This window comes from Ursus maritimus, unplaced genomic scaffold (assembly GCF_017311325.1).
Source record: "Ursus maritimus isolate PB19 unplaced genomic scaffold, ASM1731132v1 scaffold_4, whole genome shotgun sequence".
In the NCBI taxonomy this organism is placed as follows: Eukaryota; Metazoa; Chordata; class Mammalia; order Carnivora; family Ursidae; genus Ursus; species Ursus maritimus.
The window spans coordinates 45,696,125-45,719,311 of NW_024426552.1; the positions used below are offsets into that span (position 1 = coordinate 45,696,125).

The 23,187-nt window shown below is 37.2% G+C and overlaps 2 protein-coding genes across 4 annotated transcripts in view; one reads left to right on the top strand and one right to left on the bottom strand.

The window, feature by feature from the left end:
- The window catches only part of FILIP1L (filamin A interacting protein 1 like), a 30,990-nt gene extending 30,597 nt beyond the window's left edge, over positions 1-393 (bottom strand). Inside the window, exon 1 of the mRNA XM_040621145.1 lies at positions 324-393. The gene's annotated coding sequence lies outside the window, so the exon portion shown is untranslated. The remainder of the gene's footprint in view (positions 1-323) is intronic.
- Positions 1-23,187, top strand: part of CMSS1 (cms1 ribosomal small subunit homolog) — a 392,506-nt gene that overhangs the window by 56,884 nt on the left and 312,435 nt on the right. The gene's annotated exons all lie outside the window — the stretch shown is intronic.

Consider the following 23,187-nt stretch of genomic DNA (forward strand, 5'->3'; position numbering starts at 1 on the left):
CCCCCCCCCCCCGCCCTTTCCCAGAGATTTCTCAACACAGGCAGGATTCAGTTGTGGCTCACTTGGAGAAAAGTATGTAATATATAGTAACTACCGCAGCACTCATCATTTAAAATCAAATCCCAAATCTGCTTTCTCCTTTGGAGTAAACTTTCTAGGTTTTGTGTGAGTTGGAGAAGGTTTGAACCTAGAGTTCATTGGACGCGCTTTTCGAAACCTGTCTGCAGTTCGTGATGCTGTTAACTTTAAAAGCCACCTACAGTCCTCCTGGCTCTCTGACAGCAGTGCCCCTTGCTGGAGCTGAGCGGCTCTCCCGGGCTTACCTGAGCTGCCTGCGCCGGGGCCGGGCGGGGGCCGGAGGGGGCCGCAGTCTCGCGGCGCTGCGAGCGGGCTGTGCGCGCTCCGGGAGTCGCCCGAACAATGCGAGCGGGGCGCCGAGCGCGCCCGGCCTAAGGGCGTTACGTCACTGCGCTGCCTTATAAGGCGCTCCGCGTGTGCGGCGCGGGCGGCGGAGGCGCCGGTGACAGCCAGATCCGCAGCGGCGGCGACGGCGCAGCAGCGGTATTGCGCCCCAGCTCCGCCGACGCTCGGACCGTGTGAACGGACAGTCGGTCCCCGGTTCCCCGCGGTGGGGAATGGGCGGCGGGCCCGGGACGCCGGCGCCCCCCTGCCTGGCTAACCAAGTCATTGGGAGTCATGGTCGATCAGTTAGTAACTTTTCTCCCTGGGGCTTTAAAGCTCCTGTTATTGCTTCAGATTCTTAAATGCACATCCTGTTATTCTTATTTAAACTTTTGTAAATACATTTTTGTTACATTTGTTTTCCTGGTTGCTGGGGGGAGGAGGGGGAGGGAGCCAGAGGCTTTTTTTTTTTTTTTTTTTTTTTGGTTTTGGGTTTGTTTTTTGTTTGTTTGTTTTGTTTTTTTGTTTTTCTTGGAGACAACCCGGGGGTGATTTAGACTTTAAACCTTCTCTTTCCTTTCTGTAAAGAGTAGGGGTCCTCAGAGGATAGTATTTTATTTCCTGATGATGTAACTACCAAACAATTCTTCAAGTGATGATGGGAAGGCCAGATGAAATCTTATTTTTTCAGTGTTTTTCCTGAAAGAACCTCCTAGTTCCTCATTTCTGCGTGCCTGTGTTTTAACGAAGTAGTTCAAACTAATGTTTATTTGTCAGGGAAAGTATTTATTAAAAAAAAATAAATGTTTTGTGCTGTACTTTCAAGGCAGAGTATAAAAATAGAACTTGAGGACCAGTTCTAATCCATTTGTTCTCTTCTACCAGCAAACAAAGGCATGAGAACAAAAAAAGAAACCGATCAAATATGACTGAATTAAGCCTCTAGTATGGGGCAGATTTACTTTTATAAATTCTTTTTCTGGGAAATGAGAATTAGCCTCCTAATTATTTTGCACATTAACAAGAGACGTAATCTCTGAAGTTGCAGCCAACTAGATGAATCTGCTAAGTAAATTAGGGACGTGGGTGCCTTATTTACAAGCTTCAAATGAATTGAGTAGTTTAATGACTTGAGTCTATTTAACTCTTTTTAAATAAACATTAAAATAGGATTGCTTCTTATTATGATGTACATAGGTTATAGAGTTACTGTTTTCATTTTGTCAAACAATAATGAAAATAGTTTGTTACTTTTCCTTAGTTTGGAGTAGAGAAAGGCTGGTTGTAGAGAACATATAGTTAGTGCAAATGGTGAAAAAAATACAACGCACAAAAACGTGTGTCATCTTTGCTTAACTGTGGGCTCACTTAGGTAGTTCTTCTAGATTACTCTCTACTGAGAAGCCTGTTAAACTTCTGCTTTTTATATATACTATTTTGAGAAGTCAATGAGCTTAAAATTTTAAATTTGATTTGCACTTTCATATTAACATTTTAGATATTGGTTTGTTAGTTTTGTTATTCTACCTAATAGTGTTGAAGTGTATTTGAATCTTTTTATCTCATTTTCCCTGTACTTATTAAATATGTTTTTGAGACTTTTATACTAGATTGATTTATTACAAATGAGATAAAATGATTGTTGTGCAAGTTGCATAAACACCGCATCTCAGCTTCAAACTGGTAACAAAGTATCTATCCAAAGCCAGCATTTTTGTAACTGGTTTTGCCTCCTTTCCCCTCTGATAGGTACAGAGGTTTCCTAACATTGGACTCTTCTTTCCCATGTTTTTGCACTCGTGCTTTGCATTTATTTCCATATTTTTGATTTCCAACTTCCCCTGTAAAATATGTCAGCATAATTTCCTCCTTTTCTTTAACTGCAGTAGCTGAAGAACAGAGAAGTTAAGTGGATACAACATTTTTCTAGGGTTATGAAGCGAGAGAAAAAAGAACTAGAACTCCTGCTCCTTGTGTGCCTTGCCTGGTGCTGTGTTACTCGTGGAAGCCGTTATCTCTGACCCAACTATGACTCAGCATTCCGACTGAGATCATGGTGTATACCACTCTTCAGGAACCAATAATAACATTTGTTGAGCTTTTAGTTCATGCTAGTCACTGTGCTTAGTGTTCTACAAGTACTCCGTCATTGTAAGGTAGTATTAGTCATACTCTTCAGATGAAGAAACACATTTGGAAGGGTAAAATGGCTCGACCAAGGTCATACTGTTAATAAAGTAACAAATGTAGTGATTTGAACCCATGTTTATATATATAGCCTTAGTCTTCTCTTAATGATTTGCTCAGAATCTCTCGGAAGTGTCAGTAATGAAATGCTCGGATTAGTTGAGAAGTTTCTAGAAAACTTTATTGTCCAGACTGAATGTTGAACTAGGAAAACCAAGACTGACCTTTGTAGGCCACCCACCAGAGCCACCCTAATTATGCACTGAATAACCCTAAGGAGGTCATTCACGTTGGAGTCATCATGGATTTGTATATTGACTAAGACAACTTTTTTGAGGATGTTGGCAACAAGTTTTGGTCTAATAAAATTAGAATATTATGACAAATTTCCAACAGATGAAAGTCAAGGGTCTTGAGCAGGGGGGATCTTTATCTGACACAGGAGCACCCCAAGTCTTGTATTGGAAACTCCAACCAGCCATTGGTATTATGTTCTACTGGCCACATGAGTCCACAAGTAGACTTTTATTTCCTCTCCCTTCCTATGAACATTCTCTTTGAGACGTAATTTTTATTTTCTTGGCTTCTGACATATATTTATCAAAAGAATAGGGTTATGACCACTGTGCCTCAGTCTTGGCTGAGAAAATTTTACTTCCTTTTTTACTGAAAATTTTATTGTCCAATTGCTATATGAATCTTCTCATTTTTTTTTTAAATTTTACTTATTTATTTGACAGAGAGAGACAGCCAGTGAGAGAGGGAACACAAGCAGAGGGGAGTGGGAGAGGAAGAAGCAGGCTCCCAGTGGAGTAGGGAGCCCGATGCAGGGCTCAATCCCATGACCCTGGGATCATGACCTGAGCCAAAGGCAGACACTTAATGACTGAGCCATCCAGGGGCCCCTGAATCTTCTCATTTTATAATCCAAAATTTCCTACAAATAAGTATAATTACAAATTAAAGTCCTTTCTATAATGAGTAATTTAAATTTATGATCTAAATCAGTATAGCTTTAAGTTGTTTTTCGGAAATGATTCAAAGGAATTTTTCTTCCAATCTAATTGCTTTCTAATGAGGAAGAAGGGTTGTAGGCAACAAGGGTGGAAACTAGAATGTATTGATTTAATTGAACTATACGAATCACTCTTGTTAGATTAGTCAGAAACAGTTGAATGTCAGCAATTTCTCATGGTTCAAGTTAATGCCAGGAGTTCAATACAATGACCACAGCAACCGATGTTATTAGCAATGTACACAATATTGTCATTTAACTGTTTAAAAATACCATTAACATGTTACTAAGCATGTTAAAGCCAGTTTCTCTTTGTGAAGTGACCACTCGTACTTTCTTTCATGTCCTGTCTCCCTGCCTTTCTTTCTTCTTGTGACTGATGAAGTCTTTTCGTCATCCAAATAAGTACAAGAGTGTTCATAATTAACTGCACCTTTCTTCCAGCTGCGCACAATTTTTACTACTGCTTCTTTCATCAGTTCAGGGGTGATGTGCACTGTTCCCTGGAAGCTCTGTTGGAATTTATGGGATAGTAACACTAATTTTGAATGTGATATGTTTAGTCCTTTGCTTCTATAAAATAATGTATGTGAAAACACTATAACACACAGAGGAAAACAGTTCTTCTCACGGGCATAGTCCTATATAAGAAACTGAGCATAGTAGGGACAGATCCAGGATGGCATGGGGAAAGGCAGAGTTCTGTGGTCTTGCATTTCATTAGGCTGCAGTTGGATTGGTCAGAGTGTGAGCCTTTGGCATTAAAGTATTCCACCTCAGGGAACATTCTGATACCTCACTGGCAGGCTTCTTGCAAAGCAGCTTTGTCTGTGAGCATTGGGCTAGCCTGCCCTGTGTCCAGTGCTGATCTCTCCTCTGCTGCTACACAACTTAAGAGGAAGGGACTGAGCACCACTGGTGGGCAGAGGTAGAATGTAGAGCCAAAAGGGAAGTCTGAGGGCAAAAGCACCTTCTCTCCATGCCAAGAACAATCAGCTTCCTTTTTTCTTTTTTTTAAATAGCATTTTATTTTATTTTTTAAGTAGGCTTCATGGCCAACCTAGGGCTTGAAATCACAACCCTGAGATTAAGAGTCACACACACTACCCATTGAGCTAGGCAGGCACCCTAACAATCAGTTTTCTAACCTGTTCCTTTCACTCTTCTTTCTGTTGCCCGGGTGTCTTCTGCCTAGTTTTGTACATATAAGTGCCCACACAAAATCTACCACATCTCCAGGCAGCACAGCACTTGCACTGTGCATCTAGAGCCTTTCACCAACAATTAATGGGTTACACTGAACCCGGATTTGCATAGAGACCCAGTTGCTGTTATCTGCAGCCCAAATCTCCAGTCCCCTGTAGTCCTTGAAGTTTACAGAAGCCCTTCAACTATTCCTATTCATACTTCGGCTGACTTTGATTTTACAACAGGAACTAATACCCTTGAGAGCGAAGTCAGGCTGATTACAGCAACAGTGTCAGTGGTAATACAGTAGTAATAGAGAATGGGAAACCTGTTACTAACATGATTTTTTGTGGCTTTGAAAATCAATTTTAGAACAGTTCAGCGCCCATGATAATTTGGAAAATGCAGAAAAGTAGAAAAGACATTTTACATCTAGTCCTACCTCATGAATACTGCCAACTATTAACAATTAGATGTACAATTGACCCCTAAACAGGCTTGAACTGCATGGGTCCACTTATATGCAGACTTTTTACAGTGCAGTACTGTAAATGTATTTTCCTTATGATTTTATTAATAATATATTTTTCTTTAGCATACTTTATCACAAGAATGCAATATATAATATGTATACAAAATATGTGTTAATTATGTTATTAGTAAGGCTTCTGTTCGATGGTAGGTTATTAGTAGTTAAGTTTGGGGGAGGCAAATTTATATGCAGATTTTTGACTGCACAGGATTCAGTGCCCCTAATCCCCACATTATTTAAGGGTCAACTACACTATGTTCCCTTTTAATCTTTTTATAAACATTTATAAAACATCTTTGTTTTCCCACTATGGGCCATATGTGTGTATTGTGTCTTTTTATCTTTGTATATTTTAATCATATTCATTGCTTTTCTGTAGACAGTGGGTGATTTGAAAGCGTATATTTGCATATTGTCCCTAGAAAAGGTGGTCACAAAGCCAACCACTGCCTGCTATAGTTTTTTTCCTCAACAAGTGAAGCAGCACAGTCTACATTTAATAGAGACTCTCCTGTTATTCCAGGAACCTCCTGTTCTTGGGTTACACGAGATGCTATGACTTGGCTATGGGACTCCAGTGAGCGTGCCAGTAGGTGAGCAGAATGACTTGGAGAGAATAAAGAATTGATAATATGACGCACCATAAGATTATTAAATGGGAAGCTGGAAAAGCCTGCTCTTTAGGTCTAGTCCATTTGCTTATTTATTTCTGCAAACATTTTGCGTTTCCTTGGTAACTAATAATAGTTTTGAGAAACTGTTAAACTCACAAGTATTACTGCAGAAGTAAAAAAATCCTCGAATCACAGAAATTAGAGACAGAAAAGACCTATTAGGTCATCTTTTTTGTCCCTTGCCAGTACAGATTGTTCTCAGTGCTTTGTCCAGTCCCTCTTTAAAGGGACCTTGTCTAATAGTTTGTACCCCATGTTTTTTTTAAGTAGTTCATTTTTAAAGAAAATAGTCCAACAGACTCTAATTGTGGAGCTTGATTTCAGGCTAAATATTTATAGAGAAAGACCTATGGGCTCAAAGTACAGTTGAACAGATTTTATTTGTTGGAAGTTACTGGTATAGTTTAGGATGTCATTGGAATAGTTGATTAAGGGTGAAAAACAGATGGTAAGTTGACTTTATGTGTTTTTGTTTATCCCTGGATGCTCAAATATAGCAACACATGAGGCTAAACTTTTAATATAAACTCACTGAAATGGGTCTAGAAGGCCCGAGGAAATAAAGCATTTAGAAAGTAAAGTTAGAGTAAATGGTACATTCCAAGATTATATTTATGAAAGAGACATTTTATACGCTCCCTTCCTGTCCCCAATGCTGGTTTGTCCATTATTTACAGGTAATTATTGCTTGATATGAAGATGGCTTCTAGCTGTAAAATCCCCTCAATCAAGTAATTTCTTCCAAACCCCAGAAGGACAGAATAAAACTGTCTCATAGAGCAGTTACTGATGGTGTTATAGACTAAATGCTTCAATTCCCTGTATTATGGCTAAAGATCTCTTCATTGGGAAAAATGATGAACAGAAAAATAAGAAATGTGCTTTGAGTTTTATTTCGAAGGATGATCGTTTCCTAAAAGCTCATGTTAGGGTGTAAAAGGCCTTAGAAAATACTTACTTTACTTATTGCCATCCCTTGTCCCCCCTTTTTATTTTTTTATTTTTATTTTTTAAAGATTTTATTTATTTATTTGACAGGGAGAGAGACAGCGAGAGAGGGAACACAAGCAAGGGGAGTGGGAGAGGGAGAAGCAGGTTTCCCGCCAAGTGGGGAGCCCGATGCAGGGCTTAGTCCCAGGACCCTGGGATCATGACCTGAGCAGAAGGCAGATGCTTAAGGACTGAGCCACCCAGGTGCCCCCCCACCCCCTTTTTAAACAGATGAGATAATTGGACCTCAGAGAGGTTAAAGGACTTGTCCTGAGGTCAAAAATAAATTGGTGACCCAGCCAACTATGTTTTACAGGTCTGCATATCTCTTTTGGGAAACAAGAAAAATAAAAAATGGCTTAATTAAACAATGTCATTAGAAGTGTCAGAAAGAATATGTCTGAAATTATAATTAATATTAGAATAATTTACCCAGATTTATACTAACTACAGAAATAATTTGGAACATTAATGAGCTAGTTATCCACTTTATGGGTGAAAAATATAGTATTTTTGTTGCATTTCTTTTAAATTGAAGATCTGTGTATGGCTGGTAATCAACTCAGACCACTAAGATTGGCCATGGGTTGACAACTCCAGCCAAAAATTTAATGGAGAGATCCGAGCTTTTAATATTAATTCTGTGCTCTCGTTTAACACCGTTGTCTCGCATGCATGCCAAATGGTCATTCTGTACATGAGAAATGCTATTACAATTTATGTCACTAGACATTTACATCATAAAATACAGGTTGGAAGGGATGTCGAAAGTCTTGTGTTCACCCTTAGATTGAATTCTCTCATGAGTGAGAACTTCAACTTTCTTTCCAGGAGTTGGTGCTTGCACGTCCAGTCGTCCATCATTAGTCAGCACTGAATAGCTCCAGGGATTTTTTACTTCCTCAACAAGTCCGTTCCATTCCAAACTGAAAACTGGCTTCCTCTAACTTCTACTGACTATTCCTGGTCTTTCCAGGGAGTCATATTGAATACATGGCTTTGACATGACAGTGTTTAAGATATTTGAAGACAATTTGTCCTGAATCTTAAACTGTTCCTATCTTTATAATTTGAGTCTTTTCATACTCTGTCTCTAAAAGTTTGGTGCTCAGAGTGAACAAATTACTTCAGAATATCAGGATTATCTTCCCTTTTACAGACTGTGTGTGAAGTCTTTTGCATTTTCTTAGCATTTTCTGGTAACTACATCAGACTACTGTGTCATTGAGCTTGCTGATCACCAGCCTCCTAATGACCAACTACCTACCTAAGTATTTTCATCATCTGCTGCTTTTATGATACAAATTAATCCCTTCTATCCTCTGCTGGTTTTGTTTGTATTACATCTTTGTTATAATAACAACAGTAGATGACACATTTAATGTTTAATAGATGCCATGCAATATATGTTTTACATGTAATATCGCCTTTGATCCACATAATGACCCTGCAGGATAGAGAACTGAGGAACAGAGAGATGAAGTAACCTGTCCAACATCACAGAGCTAGTAAATAGAGGCACCAGGGTTTCAGTTGTAGACTGACTTCAGCAAACTCTGGTAGAAGTCATATTCAGTGTCTTGTAGTAGGATTTGAACTTAGGGGATAAAGACTATAACAGAGAGGCGTAGAACTTTGTATCTCTCTTATCTGCCACCTAGTTCACTGTGCTTGCACTATGGGATGGTAGAGTGAGAATAGATCTTGGAGAAAATCTGGTCAACCACCTCATCTTATAGTTCATATAAATGAAAGTCACACTGTGCAGTATTCTGTTCAGAAATACCCAGATAGGGCAGAGCTCAGGCCCGAATATGGTGTCTTTTCTACTAAAGAACTCTAAGGGATTTCTGCTTTGTACAATTTTCTCTCTCCTTGCCTCCTCTTCCCTTCTTCCCATCCATCCATCCTCCCTCCCTCCCTTCTCCCTCCTTTCCTTCCTTCCTCCCTCTCTCCTTTCCTCCCTCCCTTCCTTCCTTCCTTCCTTCCTTCCTTCCTTCCTTCCTTCCTTCCTTCCTCCCTCCCTCCCTCCCTCCCTCCCTCCCTTCCTTCTTCTCTCCCTCTCTAATTGTTTGTGGCACTGTAAGCATTAACACAACAATAATATTAATAGAAACCACATTAAAATGATCGCTTAAAATCCTATAATACCATGTTTTAAACTTTTTTCATTTATTGCCAACTTCTGAATCTATAAGTTCTTTATCTTTTTAGATTATGACATAAATTTAAAACTTTTATCAACTATATTCTCAATCCTCTGATTTAAGTTTCACGGCTCAAATATGCCACTTCTATAAAGAAGATCCAGGGAATGGGAAGGGAGGGGAAAGGAATTACTACCATTTATTGAGAGCCTACTATGTGCCAATCACTGCCTTGCCCTCTGCCTTGATATCTCAGATCTCCTTCCTGCTTTTTGAGATTTTGTATGAGGGCTGGAACAATAATACGCCATACAGAGTAGATATTCCATAAACCTTATGAATGAGGATGAATAGAAGAGATTGTTTTGAATCCAGCAGGAGAAGGAGGTAATGATCATTCATTCCCGATTACTTCCATTCATTGACTGTTAGCTTTTGACTCATTTTATGTGCCATTTATTTAACAGCTCCATTGAGACAAATGCATGTGCAAGATGCTATGGGATACAATTTACAGTGATAGATTATGTCCTTGTGCTTTTATATCAAGTGAATACTAATTAAGTCTTGATCTAGAAACTATTCTTTCTTTCATTTAATCAAATTTCTTTAATTCCCTTGACAATATTTGCTAAGGAAATTTCCCCTTGGGGTATATTTAACTATGCAAATGGGAAAAACTTTGTCATGATACTGCTCTGACAGTCCACAGAGTTGAAGAATAAAAACTTCAAGAGCAGAGTCCCTTCTCAAGCAATCAGCTACGGCCAAACAGTGGCTTCTTGGCAATCATAACTTAAAATAGTGCTGATTGCTTTTTAAACATAATTCTAATGAATACTATTGAGTTTTAAAACATGCAGAATCAACTTTCAGTTACTCCAAATGGTTACTGCCCTAGTGATGCCAAAATGTCTAAGTCCCAACCCAGTTATTAGCACTGGAAACTGGAGGATCACTGATGTTGACTCTCAGTGACCTCAAATTTAGACTCTGAGATTTGTATTCAAGTGTTGATGTATTCTGATAAGATTGACATAAGTACAGGTTTATCGTATGATTGATTGTTAATTTGTGTCATTACTATACTATGCCATTTAGAGTGTGCTGTAAATTAATTTTTAAGTATATCTTATAATTATCTTATAAATAACCCAGTTACATTTCATCATCTTACCTTTGTTTCTTAGAAATTAAGAGTTCTTTGTTAAATGCAAGGGTTTAAACTTGAACAGGAGTTCATAAACTTACAATTGGCATTTCTTTCTTTTTCTAAATATATAACGGACTCAAAATAGGAAAGTGGCTTAGGTCTCAGTTCACCTCTGAGAGGTGCTAACTTTTGGTTAAAAACAGTCTCCATCCAGGCATGCATGTATGCATCCCTCTATCCATCCATCCATTTGTCCTCTATCTATAGCTACCATTTACTAAAAACCTATGGAACAGATGTCTCCCTGCTCAACACACACACACACACACACAACACATGTACACATGCAGGCTTTCCTGTACACTCACCAACAATTACAAGAGGAAATGGAAAACAGTGGAACTCAACTGTTTAGATCAGGAATGGGAATCTATTTCCCAAAGGCTAAGTGGAATATCTTTTCATCTAGTCATGGTGACCTTTAATAACTAATACCACTTTTTGTGCACAAGGATTATCAGCAGTCATTTATGCCAATATGTTAGTAGTAGGATGGGCGGGAAGGTGATTGGCATTGATGCATGGCTTCTACATGTACAACATTTAAAAACATTTATGCTCTCGAGAAGATAAAAAGGCTTGTATTCTTCAATTAGGTAGTGCCAATGAGAAAATATTATTAAAATTCCTGGAGGAGGAAGAACACCTTTGTTCATAATATTTGCTTATTGCAATATAATTAAGTAGGTAAAAAAGACACAATATTTCCCCCTCTTAATTGAAGAAGGTGAAATATTTAAAGGGAATACTGTGTGGGGGGCGTGTAATTTATAGTTACATAAGAGTTAGGCCTAGACTGCATCTACTATATTCTTTCAAGAGGCACTCAGCAACTATTTTTTAAGCATCTTCTGTGTCTATTTATCACTATGCCGAGTTCATGGCAAGAGAGGCAGAGAGTATAAAGCATGGCCCTACCCAGATTTTGATGGGGTAGATAAACAAATGAACAAAAGCCAAAAAACAATTAACATTAAGTTGGGATGCTAAGTTTGGTGAAGGAAGAATTTTTGTAAAAGTATCAGTTAGGTCTAGAAATATCTGGAAGTTCTTCATATCAGAAGTTAAAGTTCATCTGGACCTTCAAGGGTAATTAAAGAATTTCAGGAAGGAGAATGGTAGAGCAAAGGAACCCTGGATTGAATGGTGTCACTGACTGGCTCTTGTTGCTCACTGCTGACCCTCTACAGGGAGTTGTGCAAGTGGTAGATATTGCAGCCCTAGAGGAGAAGGTGATCACGTAGGATGGGGCCAGACTATAAGTGGGTCTTCTAATTCAAGCACTGTGATTTGGATTTCAATTTAATGTTATAGACAACATGGTGCCATTGGCAGTTTTTGAGCAGTTGAGTAATATATTGAAAGCAATTTTAAATGAATCATGACAGTGTTGTTTTTCAATTGTATATTGAAGTGTAATATATAAATATGTAATAGAATCAAGAGTGCTGCAACTTTGTCATATAGTAATGCGTCTTTTAGGTATAATCTTTGGAGAAGTGAGGGTATGGAGCAGCCTCTATTTTGAAAACATTTTAAAGGTCTTCTCTGAAAATCAAAATAAAATAGATGTATGATGGTTTAATTAAATAAGATAATTTATTTTAGTCTTATTGAATATTAGCATGGCTGTTCAAATAATGGCTCTCTTGAGCTATTTACTTGACTAGTAATTATAATTTATCAAAGATACTTCCCAGAGAAAAAGTCAGTAGTTGGATAAAGATCTTCCAAGGCTGCTTATCTCTCTCTCTCTGTCTGTCTCTCTCTCTCTCACACACACACACACACACACACACACACACACAACTCTGAATATGAATCACCGAATGAATGAATGAATGAATGAATGAATTGATTTGTTTGCTTGTTTGTCCATTCATTTTAATGAGGCAGAGGAGCCTGTATGATCCATTATTGAAAACGGTGGGAGGGTCTTTATGTTTTAGGTACACCTTCTTAACTATTTAGCTATCAGTAATTTTATTTGCTGATTGTGAATGATAAAGTTAAGAAAAGAATCTTCTCAGAATGCTTTTTTGTTGAAACAGACACTTTTTCATCTTCTAAGGATAGAAATTCTGATTGTTTTCTTTGGGTCAGTTTCAGTATTTCATGAATTTTATTACTTAGAATAGCTGTGCTAAGAACTATAGTTCGTTCCTGCTACCTCATGATTTCATTGGGCTTTCATCTTTCTGTTGGGTTCATGAGTTATTTAGAACTGCTTCTTAATTTTTAAACATGTATTTTTGGGTAGAGGGAGAGATCTTTTCATCACTCATTACATTATGGTCAGAAAATACAGTCAGTGTGTTATCTACCTTTTGACGTTTTTTAAGATTTGCTTTATGGTCTCATTGGGTGGTTGGTTTTCATACAAGTTCACTATCTGCTTGAAGAGAGTGTAGTGTGTATTCTGTAGGAATTAAGAACAGTATTCTCTATGTAGTAAACTTGCTTATTGTGTTGTTAGAATCTTCTACAACCTGACTGATTTTTGGCTGCTTGATTTATTAACAGCTATGAGAGGTGTGTTAGAATCTTCCACTATGATGATGGATTAGTCTGTCCTTGTGTTTCTGTCAATTCTTGCTTTACATATTTGAGACCATATTTTTAGATGCATGTAAGTTCAAACTATTTCTCAGAAATGGAATTTCTTTGCATAAAAATAATGACTATAGATCTTTCCACCTTAAAGTCCCTTTTGTCTCATATTAACATAGCTGTGTAACCTTTCTTTTTGGTTAGTAGTTGCCTGATGATATCTTTTTTCCAACCTCTTTTCAGCTTTACTATATTCTTATGTTCCAGTGAGTCACTTATAAACAGCATGCAGTTGGGAATTATTATTCTTAGAATTGTTTTAATCCAGTCTGACAATCTTTGTCTTTTAACATGACCATTTAGTTTGTATTACAGTGATTATTGATTTATTTGGATTTACTTTTGCCATCTTACCTGATGGTTCTATTTTTCACCACCTTTTTTACTGTCGTTATTTTATTTCTTAGCTTCTTTTGAATTTTATTTTTACTTATTTTCTCTTTCTTTACTTTGGAAGTTAGACACTATTCCTCTTCTATTAGGAATTAATTGGCCTGTAAATTCTACCTCACAAGTTAAAGTTATCAGGCTAAAGCTGAATCAGCATTTTAATCCTTCTCCAAAAACTTAAATCATTTCGGAATACTTTAATTCTGAGGATAGCCTCCAATTTATAATCTACTTGTCTTATGTTGTCTTATATTTTAGTTTCTTTTTTAATTCCACAAGATTTTATTACCATCTTTTATTGTTATTTTAATCAATGTTGGTTTAGATGCACCAACCTATTTACCACTTTCTTTCCTCATCATTCCTTCTTTTTTTCCAGACTTCCATCTGGGATCACTTTCCTTCAATCTGAATGTATACTTTTGAAGTTCCTTTAGTGGAAGTCTGCTCTTTGCACACTCTCTCTTTTTATTTATTTGAATGTCTTTATTTTACCCTTGTTCTTAGGAAGATTTTTACTGAGTGGACACTTCTAGGTTGATACTGTTTTCTGTCAGCACATTGAAGTTATTATTCTACTTACTTCTGGCTTTCCATGTTAATGTTGAAAAGTCAGTCATTGATCTACGTGTCATTCCTATTCTCTCTGGCTGCTTTTTTTGATTTTGCCCTCATCTTTGATATTCTGCAATTTCATTATGATGTACTCCAGTACAGATTTCCTGTGTCCTTTCTGGGTTTCATTGAGATTCCTGAATCTGTGAATTGGTGTCTTTCTTAAGTTCTAGAAAATTGTCAGCCAATGTTAACTTGACAAATATAGCTTCTGAATAATTTTTTTCTTTCTTTACCTTGTAAAACTGAGACACGTATTAGACTGTCTTACTCTGTTCCTCATATCCCTTTAACTACTTTTTCAGTTGTTTTATCTCTTTAGTTCTCCTGGCTGCATTTTGTAATTTCTTCAGATTTTTCTTCTAGTTCAGTAATTCTCATTGCTGATATGCAATTACATTTTTCATTTATAAAAGTTTCACTTTTTTTTTCTAATTTGTTTAGTCTTTTATAGTCTGTTACTTTTCTAACTAGAAATTTCTAACTAGAAATTTCAATCCCTTTTTTATCTTCAACATATTAAGTATGGTTTACATGCTGTCTGATAATTTAGATATCTGAAATCCTTTATTTATCAGCGGCTCTGATTCTGTTGTCTTTTCTCTGGCTTTCAATCATTGTGCATTATTTTTTAGTGTGTTCAGATTTTTAAATATGAACTCATATATCAGAACTCTATTTGTGGGAATTCTTTGAACCCTGGGTTGAAGGTGGCTTTCTCTAGGGAGGATTTACATTTGTTTTTGCCAGATGCCAGGGGGTATTTTCAGCCTAGAATCTCTAGACCCAGGGTTTTTTGTTTTTTGTTTTTGGACCACCCAGTTAGTATGAATTTGGGCTGCCAGTTCTCCTGTGGGCCAACTTGTTACTATAAATTCTCAGTGGAGTTTATTTCTCCCTCTATTCCAAATGCTATAGTTCAAGGAAAGCAGTTTTCCTAAGAGTGCCAGAGGTTGGTTTTGTTTCTAGGTCACCTTTACATTCATGGTTTAGCTTTTTGCAATCCCAGCTTTATGTAGGGTTGAGAGGACCCTGGGCTTTCTCCTCTGTGCCCTCTGATGCCATAAAAACTAAAATATAAGTTCACAGAATTCAGAAAATGCTCTCAAAGCAATAGCTGGTACTTTATTTACCTTGCTGAGTTTTCACTTTTATTCAGTCTTTAACCTTCGAATATTCCTTAATAACTTGTTGTCTCAAGGATGCATATTTTTAAATATTTTATTCATTTTATTTAGCACTTCGGGTGTTTTGGTGGTGATGATATTGTTTAGGAGTTTTTTTTTAGTAAGACGAGCTTAGAGTAGCTAATCAGTTTCAACATTGGAATTGGACATTAGCACAATATAATCTAATAGTGAAAATCAACCTGAAAACTATGTAGGAAATATTTCAGATTAATATGTTAGAGCCACTTGTTTGTTCCTTTATGCTAAGAAATGGAGTTTTAGCTTACCTCTGCATTTCTATTCACTATTCAGTATACTAGTTGGCTACCAGTGATTTTTCAGATGCCAAATAATATAAACATTGTCTCAAATATAAGCTCAATTTTTAGCAAAACATTTTAACTTTTAGTCTTTGTTAGGTCCATACATTAATAGGAACATAGGTCTGCTGTCTAGAGTAGCTATGATCCACTTGCACTTACTAGTTACATTTATATCAAATTAATTATTTTCCTGATTTTTCACACTTAGTTTAGGCAAACACATATTAGTCGGAGCCGAGTGTAAAGAGAGATAGTCTAAGAGAGTTAAAGGAAGCTTCCTCTATACTTTTACTGAACCACTGTGGGAAATTGGGTATTACTGAAGTCTCATTCCAAGTGCTTCAGAGAGAAATTATTCTTATGGGAATGATACCACTTTCAGGAAGGTAGCCCCATCTTACACTCAGGAGCTTTTCACAGAGCACTAGGCAAGTCTCTAATTTTGTATAGAATAACATGTAATGTAAGATAGCTTTGCATCTTGGAAGAACTCCCATGATATAGTGACTTTAATTTGTTTGCCTCCATTGAGAACTGTCCTGAAAATAGCGCTCCAGGTCCTCCAAGTAGTCTAGAATGTGAGTAACCAAAAGGAAATGATACATTAGCTAGGGTGCTTCCAGCCGCAATCACAGAAAACCTGGACTCCCTTTGCCTCAAACAATGGCAAAATATATCATCTTATAACAAAAAATCCAAACTTGGGACAGGCTTCAGACATGAGATGTTGCCTCTGCCATCTGGTTTCTTTGGCTCTGGCCTTTTCCCCTAGGTGGTTTCATCATCACGCTTGTAGCAAAATGGCCTCAGCAGTTCCAGGCATCACATCCAGAGGAGGATCACATGCATCACCCAGAGGTAGAATAGGAACCATCTTTTCTGGGTTCTCCTAAGGAGCTGGCAGCCCTTCCCATAACTGTCTCCACCGCCCCATCTCCAAAGTCTTGTCCTTTTATCTTATTGTCTAGAACTGTCAGAAGAAAGGAGAGTAACATAGACCAATTAGATTTTACTCCTAACCTGGACATAGTGTCAACACTCATGTAAGTCATGTGGGTTCAATGGATTATTATTACAAGTTCTCTTTTGTATAAATTCTGAGTATGCTATTGACCTATAATTATCTCTATAAAGAGTATGGAGACCCCCATTGATGCTAACCCCAGAAAGAGCTGCAGAGATGCTGTGCTCAGCACTTTTCAGAAATACTGACAGACTGGGTGAATTGCACGAATAAACTCATTCAGCAGGTCTGGACCTTCGTATTGCTCTCTTTAAATTGATCCATGACCTATACCGTACATAGTTGTGAGTGAGTAGCCCATTGTTCTATTAAAGTGAACTTTAAGGCCAAAATAAAACGTTAGGAAACTCTCATATTTGAAATTCTATTTTGTCCTGATGATGTATGACTTCTTTTTTTTCTGGCCAAAAAATTAGAGGTGATTAGGATTAAAGCTTTATGGCATTTAAACCTATCCATCTTCAAAACTAAAACGTTACTATAGTTTTGGGGAGGAAAAATCCCCACTGATTTTCTAATCCTTGCCATTATTTTATAGACTCTTTATCCTTAGCCTTTAGTAGCTAAGAACCATTAGATGTAGTGCTTTATTTGTAAAGTCAGAAATTTATTGTTTCCTGTAGAAAGTGAATATTAATATTGTGTCACTTGTTGATCTTTTTCTTTAGACATACGCTAGCATTTTTCTATGGGCTAAATTTATATTCTGTTCTTATAGAATATTAAATCTGTTTGACAAAATGAAATTAGGCCTCTTTAACTCCACTGACTCCGTTGAAGCTATATGTGGAAAATTGTTTAGCTCACGTGAAGAGCATTATATCTCTAATTTTAGGGTCAATGTAATGTTTCATGAACTTTGAGGATATGGTGTTCGTGCTTCTTAAGAATCTCAGCTTTAAGTAATAATGAAATTCGTCATTAGCTCATGTTTCTATATGTATAGTTGTGATGTAGACGTTCATGTAGTAAGCCTACTTACTTGCTTTCTTCCTAGATTGTTCCCTGCTCTTAATTCACTATCATTCTTTTAGCCTTAAAAAATAGAAATTAGTTTTAGAATGGAGACAAAATAGTAGTAACAAAATTGAAGAGATTCAATGGATAGAAATGTTATTAAGGGTTCTGCTGGCAATGTTTTCTGATTTTGCTAAAGCCTAAACTTCCTGATTAGAATAAAAAGGTCACCTGCCTAATGCTATTTATTGGGATGTTACCATATTTTATTGTCAGATCATTGCTTTTTTGATATGATTAGGTGACCAAATTTGTTGTAAATATCACAGAAACCATATTTCTGTTCATGTATTTTTATTCATCTTTGTTCAGTAGTTAGATAAATGTGAGGGCATGCATGTACGTACAAGTATTTGTTACATGTGTGTGCATTTGCCTTATTACTGTATTGCAGTTGCTTTATCCTCAGCGAGGAGTTGGAGGAATGAGATCCTGAAGATGATTTTCAGGAGGAAATGACTTGGAAGTTTTTAACAATTGGGTGAATAAGTCTGCAGCCCTCATCCCAAGTCAGATTTTCATGTTTTGTGACCTTGGTTAGCTTTCATACAATAAAACCTACAGGCTGTTCCCAAAGAAGAGGTGGAGGGCTACAATGATGACTGTGGCTTAGGACTGACAATGCCTTACTTAGATGAATGCAGGATGCCCTGTGTATCTGTTCTTTCAAGGTGTTTCGATGAGCATATCTGGGGTCTATCAAGACACATCCTTTTGCTTTCAGTTGTCTCCATTTCTAACAACATTTTAATTTTTTTTAAAGATTTACTTATTTGAGAGATAGAGAGTGTGAGCGGGGAGAGGGGCAGAGAGAGGAGACAAGCAGACTCTCCACCCTGCAGGGAGCCCAGTGGGGCTCCATCCCAGGACCCTGAGATCACGACCTGAGTGAAACCAAGAGTCGGATGCTCAACTGACTGAGCCACCCAGGCACCCCAGTAACAAAATTTTTAGAATCTAGGTATTTTTTGAATGCTAAGTTAAAAAATATGTTGTCCATTTTGTAGAATTTCAAGTCTTCTCTCCAAAGATTAGATCATAGCTAAGGTATGAGGTTTTATGGATTGTTTTCTATCATAGCAGACATTTAAGAATTATGTAGTTTGCCTGATGAAAGAAGATAGCTACTTGTTTTAGTGTAAGTTATCAGAGTTGGCTGTCTTTGTAAAGTAACCTCTAACTGCTTTAATCTGCACATGGAATCCTTTATGCTTTGTAGATAACTGATTTATATTTAAATAGAAGTAGAGTTCTGTGCTAATTGAAAATGAGTTTTGTTGACCAACATCCCTTTATAGAATACGTAGGTATTTTAAAATAAAATTAGATTTTACCACCAACCCCAAAGGCATTTTGAAGGTAAAAAATCTACTCCCTCTTTGCTGAATCCACAGATGTTTCTATTAACTTCTTTACAGCTCTCTTTTTATTGACTATACATTCAGCATTCATTTATTAAGTACCTACTACGTTAAATGAAACGTATTTGATGGGAGGAAAGCCATTTAACATAGAAGCAGCATATATAATCTTCAGTAAACTTAGTTCCTTTCCTCTCTGCTATTATATCCCAAGTTTTGTGCTATATGGTGGAAAATAAAACAAATCACCTGCTTCGAGGAATTTATAGCTGGGGTTAATTGGAGAGGTGTTAATATGGAAGGGGAGATAGACGTTAAAAACTAAGCGAATTACACAAGGTGCATAAATAAAGTGCCCTTTCTGTGCAGAGGAAGAAATTCTACATCTGGAAAGGTGTGAGAGAAGGTGGCACTTAAAGAGTTCAGGTAAAGTCCCATCCCATTTGCTCCCCTGTTGCGGATGCTAAAGATGTACAGTCACTAAGGAGCAACTGGTCTGGTGTCAGGTCTGAACAGGGCAGGAAGGTGGGGGCAGTGGGGTAGGGTGGTTTCCACTGGCTACATTACTCTCGTGTGCTGTTCTCATCATTCCATGAATAACCATTTCTTCTTATTTGTTTTTTATGCTTTTAAAGCCTGTGTTGCTTATGGGTTCTTTTGCTCATGGAAGAAATTTGTGATAATTTTGAATTTAGATAGATCTTAGGGCAAATTTTGTGTTCTTCCAGCAAAAAGTGAATACTTTAATCTTCAAAATGCAGAAGTTTCCCCATTTTGAAAAAAGACTTTCAAAGTTTCATTTGTAAGATATTTCCTCATAGAAACAATGTTACCAAGTAGAGAGTTGATTCCTAGACTAGTACAAGGAGGCTTACTAAACCCATAATAAAGCCGAAAACCTATATTTAGGTTGTTGCAATGGTTTGGTGATATTGTAATACAGTAATATCACAGCTCACAAGATTTATTCATAATGTGATTATTACAGCATGTGGCGGGGAACAGTATTCATGCAAATGTGTAGAGTTTAAACTGTATTTCGGGTCAGCTAACTTTTTGTGGACTAGCTCGGAACCTATGTTTTACATAAAACATGATATTTGTTAGCAAATGTGTTCCAGGTTCCCACTTTGGATTCCAGGTGAATACCTCCCTGCCATATCCATGGCAGCCCTTGGCCAGCCAGCCTGAAGAAAATTAAGTAGCTCTGGAAATACTCTTGCCCTGCAGGTGTCATCCTTTTGAGCAGAATGCGGGCTGGCTTTTTATAGAGAGGGAACATTCACAAGTCAGGTGTTCATAACCCAGAGAATGCCTGTATGCATTTTATGTGGCCAGAATGGTTACACTTAATGTATTTTATTCTTAACTCTCCCAGGTTCAAGCATGATAGCATGTTCTTTTGGGCAACTTGCAGTTACCCATGTTCACTACTGGAAAAGCTGAAAACATCCCCCTTTAAATAAAGGATGAATCATAATTCAACTAGGTTTGCAGTTGGCTTCATAGAGTTAGTGACTTGTTTTGTTTTTTTAAACATATCCTAAAACATGATTGGTAATATTTGTGGGTTCTTCAAAGTATTCTTTTCCTTTCTGCTCATGGACAAGAGCTTATTTTTTGGCCTGTCTCCTTTTCCACAAGAAGCAAAGATCCTGGTATTGTGTGCCAGATACAGTGTAAGGAATTTAGTTCAACAATAACATTACTATTAATGTTTTACTATTTACTATTTACTATTAATTCAGAGCAATATTTCTTGACCTATAGATGGATTTTAGTAAGCCAAAAGAGGATAATCAGTGCAGACTGAAATAGGCGTTTGTTTCTTCTTAGTGTTACATATAACACCAGACTTCCACATTTTATCTTCCTAAATCTCCTTCATCTTTGGTAGAAAACCCCTTCCTCTTAACTAATCTCCATGGTGTTTTCTTCTCTTGATGCAGGGCAATCAATCCCCAAGCAACCCGAGCCCATGGAACAGGTGCAGGTGCCTTGTTAAAAGATGGTGGTTAAATGTTGGGTAAACTCTAGCAGTGATTGTTGGAAAAGAAAAGAATGTTATTATTTGCTGAGGGTTTGACAAAGAAGCCCCTCGCCTATGTTTGACCAATCTCTAAGCTGTAAAGATAGGCTTTTTGTAGAGGAGACATGCGGCTCAGTAGAAGAGAGAACCATTTGCTTCTATAGGTAATTGTTATTCTGTATTCTAAGGCATGAGTCACAGATGTCTTTATGATTACACATTCCTCCCAGCATATGAGAAATACACTTTAGAGAAAAGGAAGTTAAGAGAAAACAGAAGTGTGAATAACTGCTAATGGTGCTCTCTCTGGCTCCATTCCGTCTGCCATTTCATCATACATAAAGGGTAGTTCAGAGATTCTTTCCTGGCAAGTAAGTGGCAACATATGTTTGAAACAGTGAATGGAAACTATAGGGAGAAAATGACAGGCATATGGCAATAGGAAGGCAAGGGAAAATTTGTTGCCCTAATGTTAGCCACATAATTGGTATGGTCTTCCATAGAAGGGCTGTTTTACTTTAAAAGTCTGCATGCCCCATTAGTACAGCATTTCTGTATGTGGAATGTATATATTTTCTAGGTTTGTTTTGTTTTGTTTTTTTCATAAGTGGCTGTCACATTGAGCTATTGAAGCTCCATACAGAGTTCTTGAGAGAAATGTTCCCAAAGGGGAAAGATCGAATCTAGTCAGGAAATAGGACCCTTTATTAAAGTAGGGGGGAAAAAGTGGGGAAGCACTTAAGAACAATCACTTTGAAGGGCTAAGAACAGAGGAATGGGTCCCAAATTCTGTCTTCAAGCATTCTCTTCTTTTAAATAATTCTACAATGACAATGTTTATAATTCATTTGTTTCCATAGCAACTAAATCTTTGGTCAATGGGTTGAGATTCCAAAAGTTACCTTAAAGGACACAAGTTTGTTACACATTGTGAAAGCACAGTGATTTACTTTTCTTTTTTAAGATTATATTTATTTGAAAGAAAGAGAGAGAGACAGAGCACCAGCAGAGGGAGGGGCAGAGGGAGAGGGAAAAGCAGACTCCCCCCCTGAGTTGGGAGCCTGAGGTGGAGCTCAGTCCTAGAACCCTGAGATCATGACCTGAGCTGAAGTCAAACGCTTAACCAACTAAGCCACCCAGGCACCCCAGCACAATGATTTACTTTGAAAAAATAATTTTCTTAACAGAAAAATATTAATGTACACTAAAGGCACTGAAGTCCATTTCCACTTGTATGTTATACAAGGCTATTAGTTAGGAAATGTGTTTCCAGTCTTTAAAATTTAATTATAGTCTATTGTTTTATTAGAGAAAAGTGTTAGAAAGAAACATAATTTTTCAGAACAAATTTTTTTTTCTTTTATTTGCTCAGAAATGATTATGACAGTATCATTAGACTTTGTGTTTCTAAGATTTAGTTAACTGCTTAATAAGACTTCTGTTCAGGGCACCTGAGTGGCTCAGTCGGTTGTGTCTGCCTTGGGCTCAGGACATGATCCTTGGGTCCTGGGATTGAGCCCCAGGTCTGGCTCTCTGCTCAGCAGGGAGCCTCCTTCTCCCTCTCCTTCTTCCTGTGGCTCCCCCTACTTGTGCTCTCTCTCTCTCTGTCAAATAAATAAAATCTTAAAAAAAAAATTTTGTTCAGATTGTGGGGAAAAAATCAAATGGTGTTATTATTGATTTGGGACTTGACAATGAATGATGTTATCATGAACAAAGGACTTATTAACATGTATGTATCTGTAAATATGATTTAAACATGACAATTCTGCAAAACCCAACTGTTTCATACCTTCTCTCACAATATCCTACTTTACTATGACTGGTATAATTGGTATGATTTTTTACATCTGGTCTCATGCTTTAAAAATGGGGATACCTAAGAAAGTAATCTAAACAAAATGTTTTATTTGTAGTTACAAATTTCTATATACAATTGACCCTTGAACAAGGCAAGGATTAGAGGCACTAACCCCCTGCACAGTCAAAAATCCACACATAACTTTTAACTCCCCCCCAAATTTAATTGCTAACAGCCTGTTGTTGACAGGAAGCCTTACTGATAACATAAACAGTGATAAACACATATTTTTTTAATGTTATATGTATCAGATACTGTATTCTCAAAGTAAAGTAAGCTAGAAAAAAGTATTAAGAAAATCATAAAGAATAGAAAACATATTTGCAGTATCAAACTGTATTTATTGGGGAAAGAAGTCTATGTGTAAGTGGACCTGCACAGTTTAAACACAAGTTTTTCAAGGGTCAACTATATATTTACATGTAATATAAAACAGAACA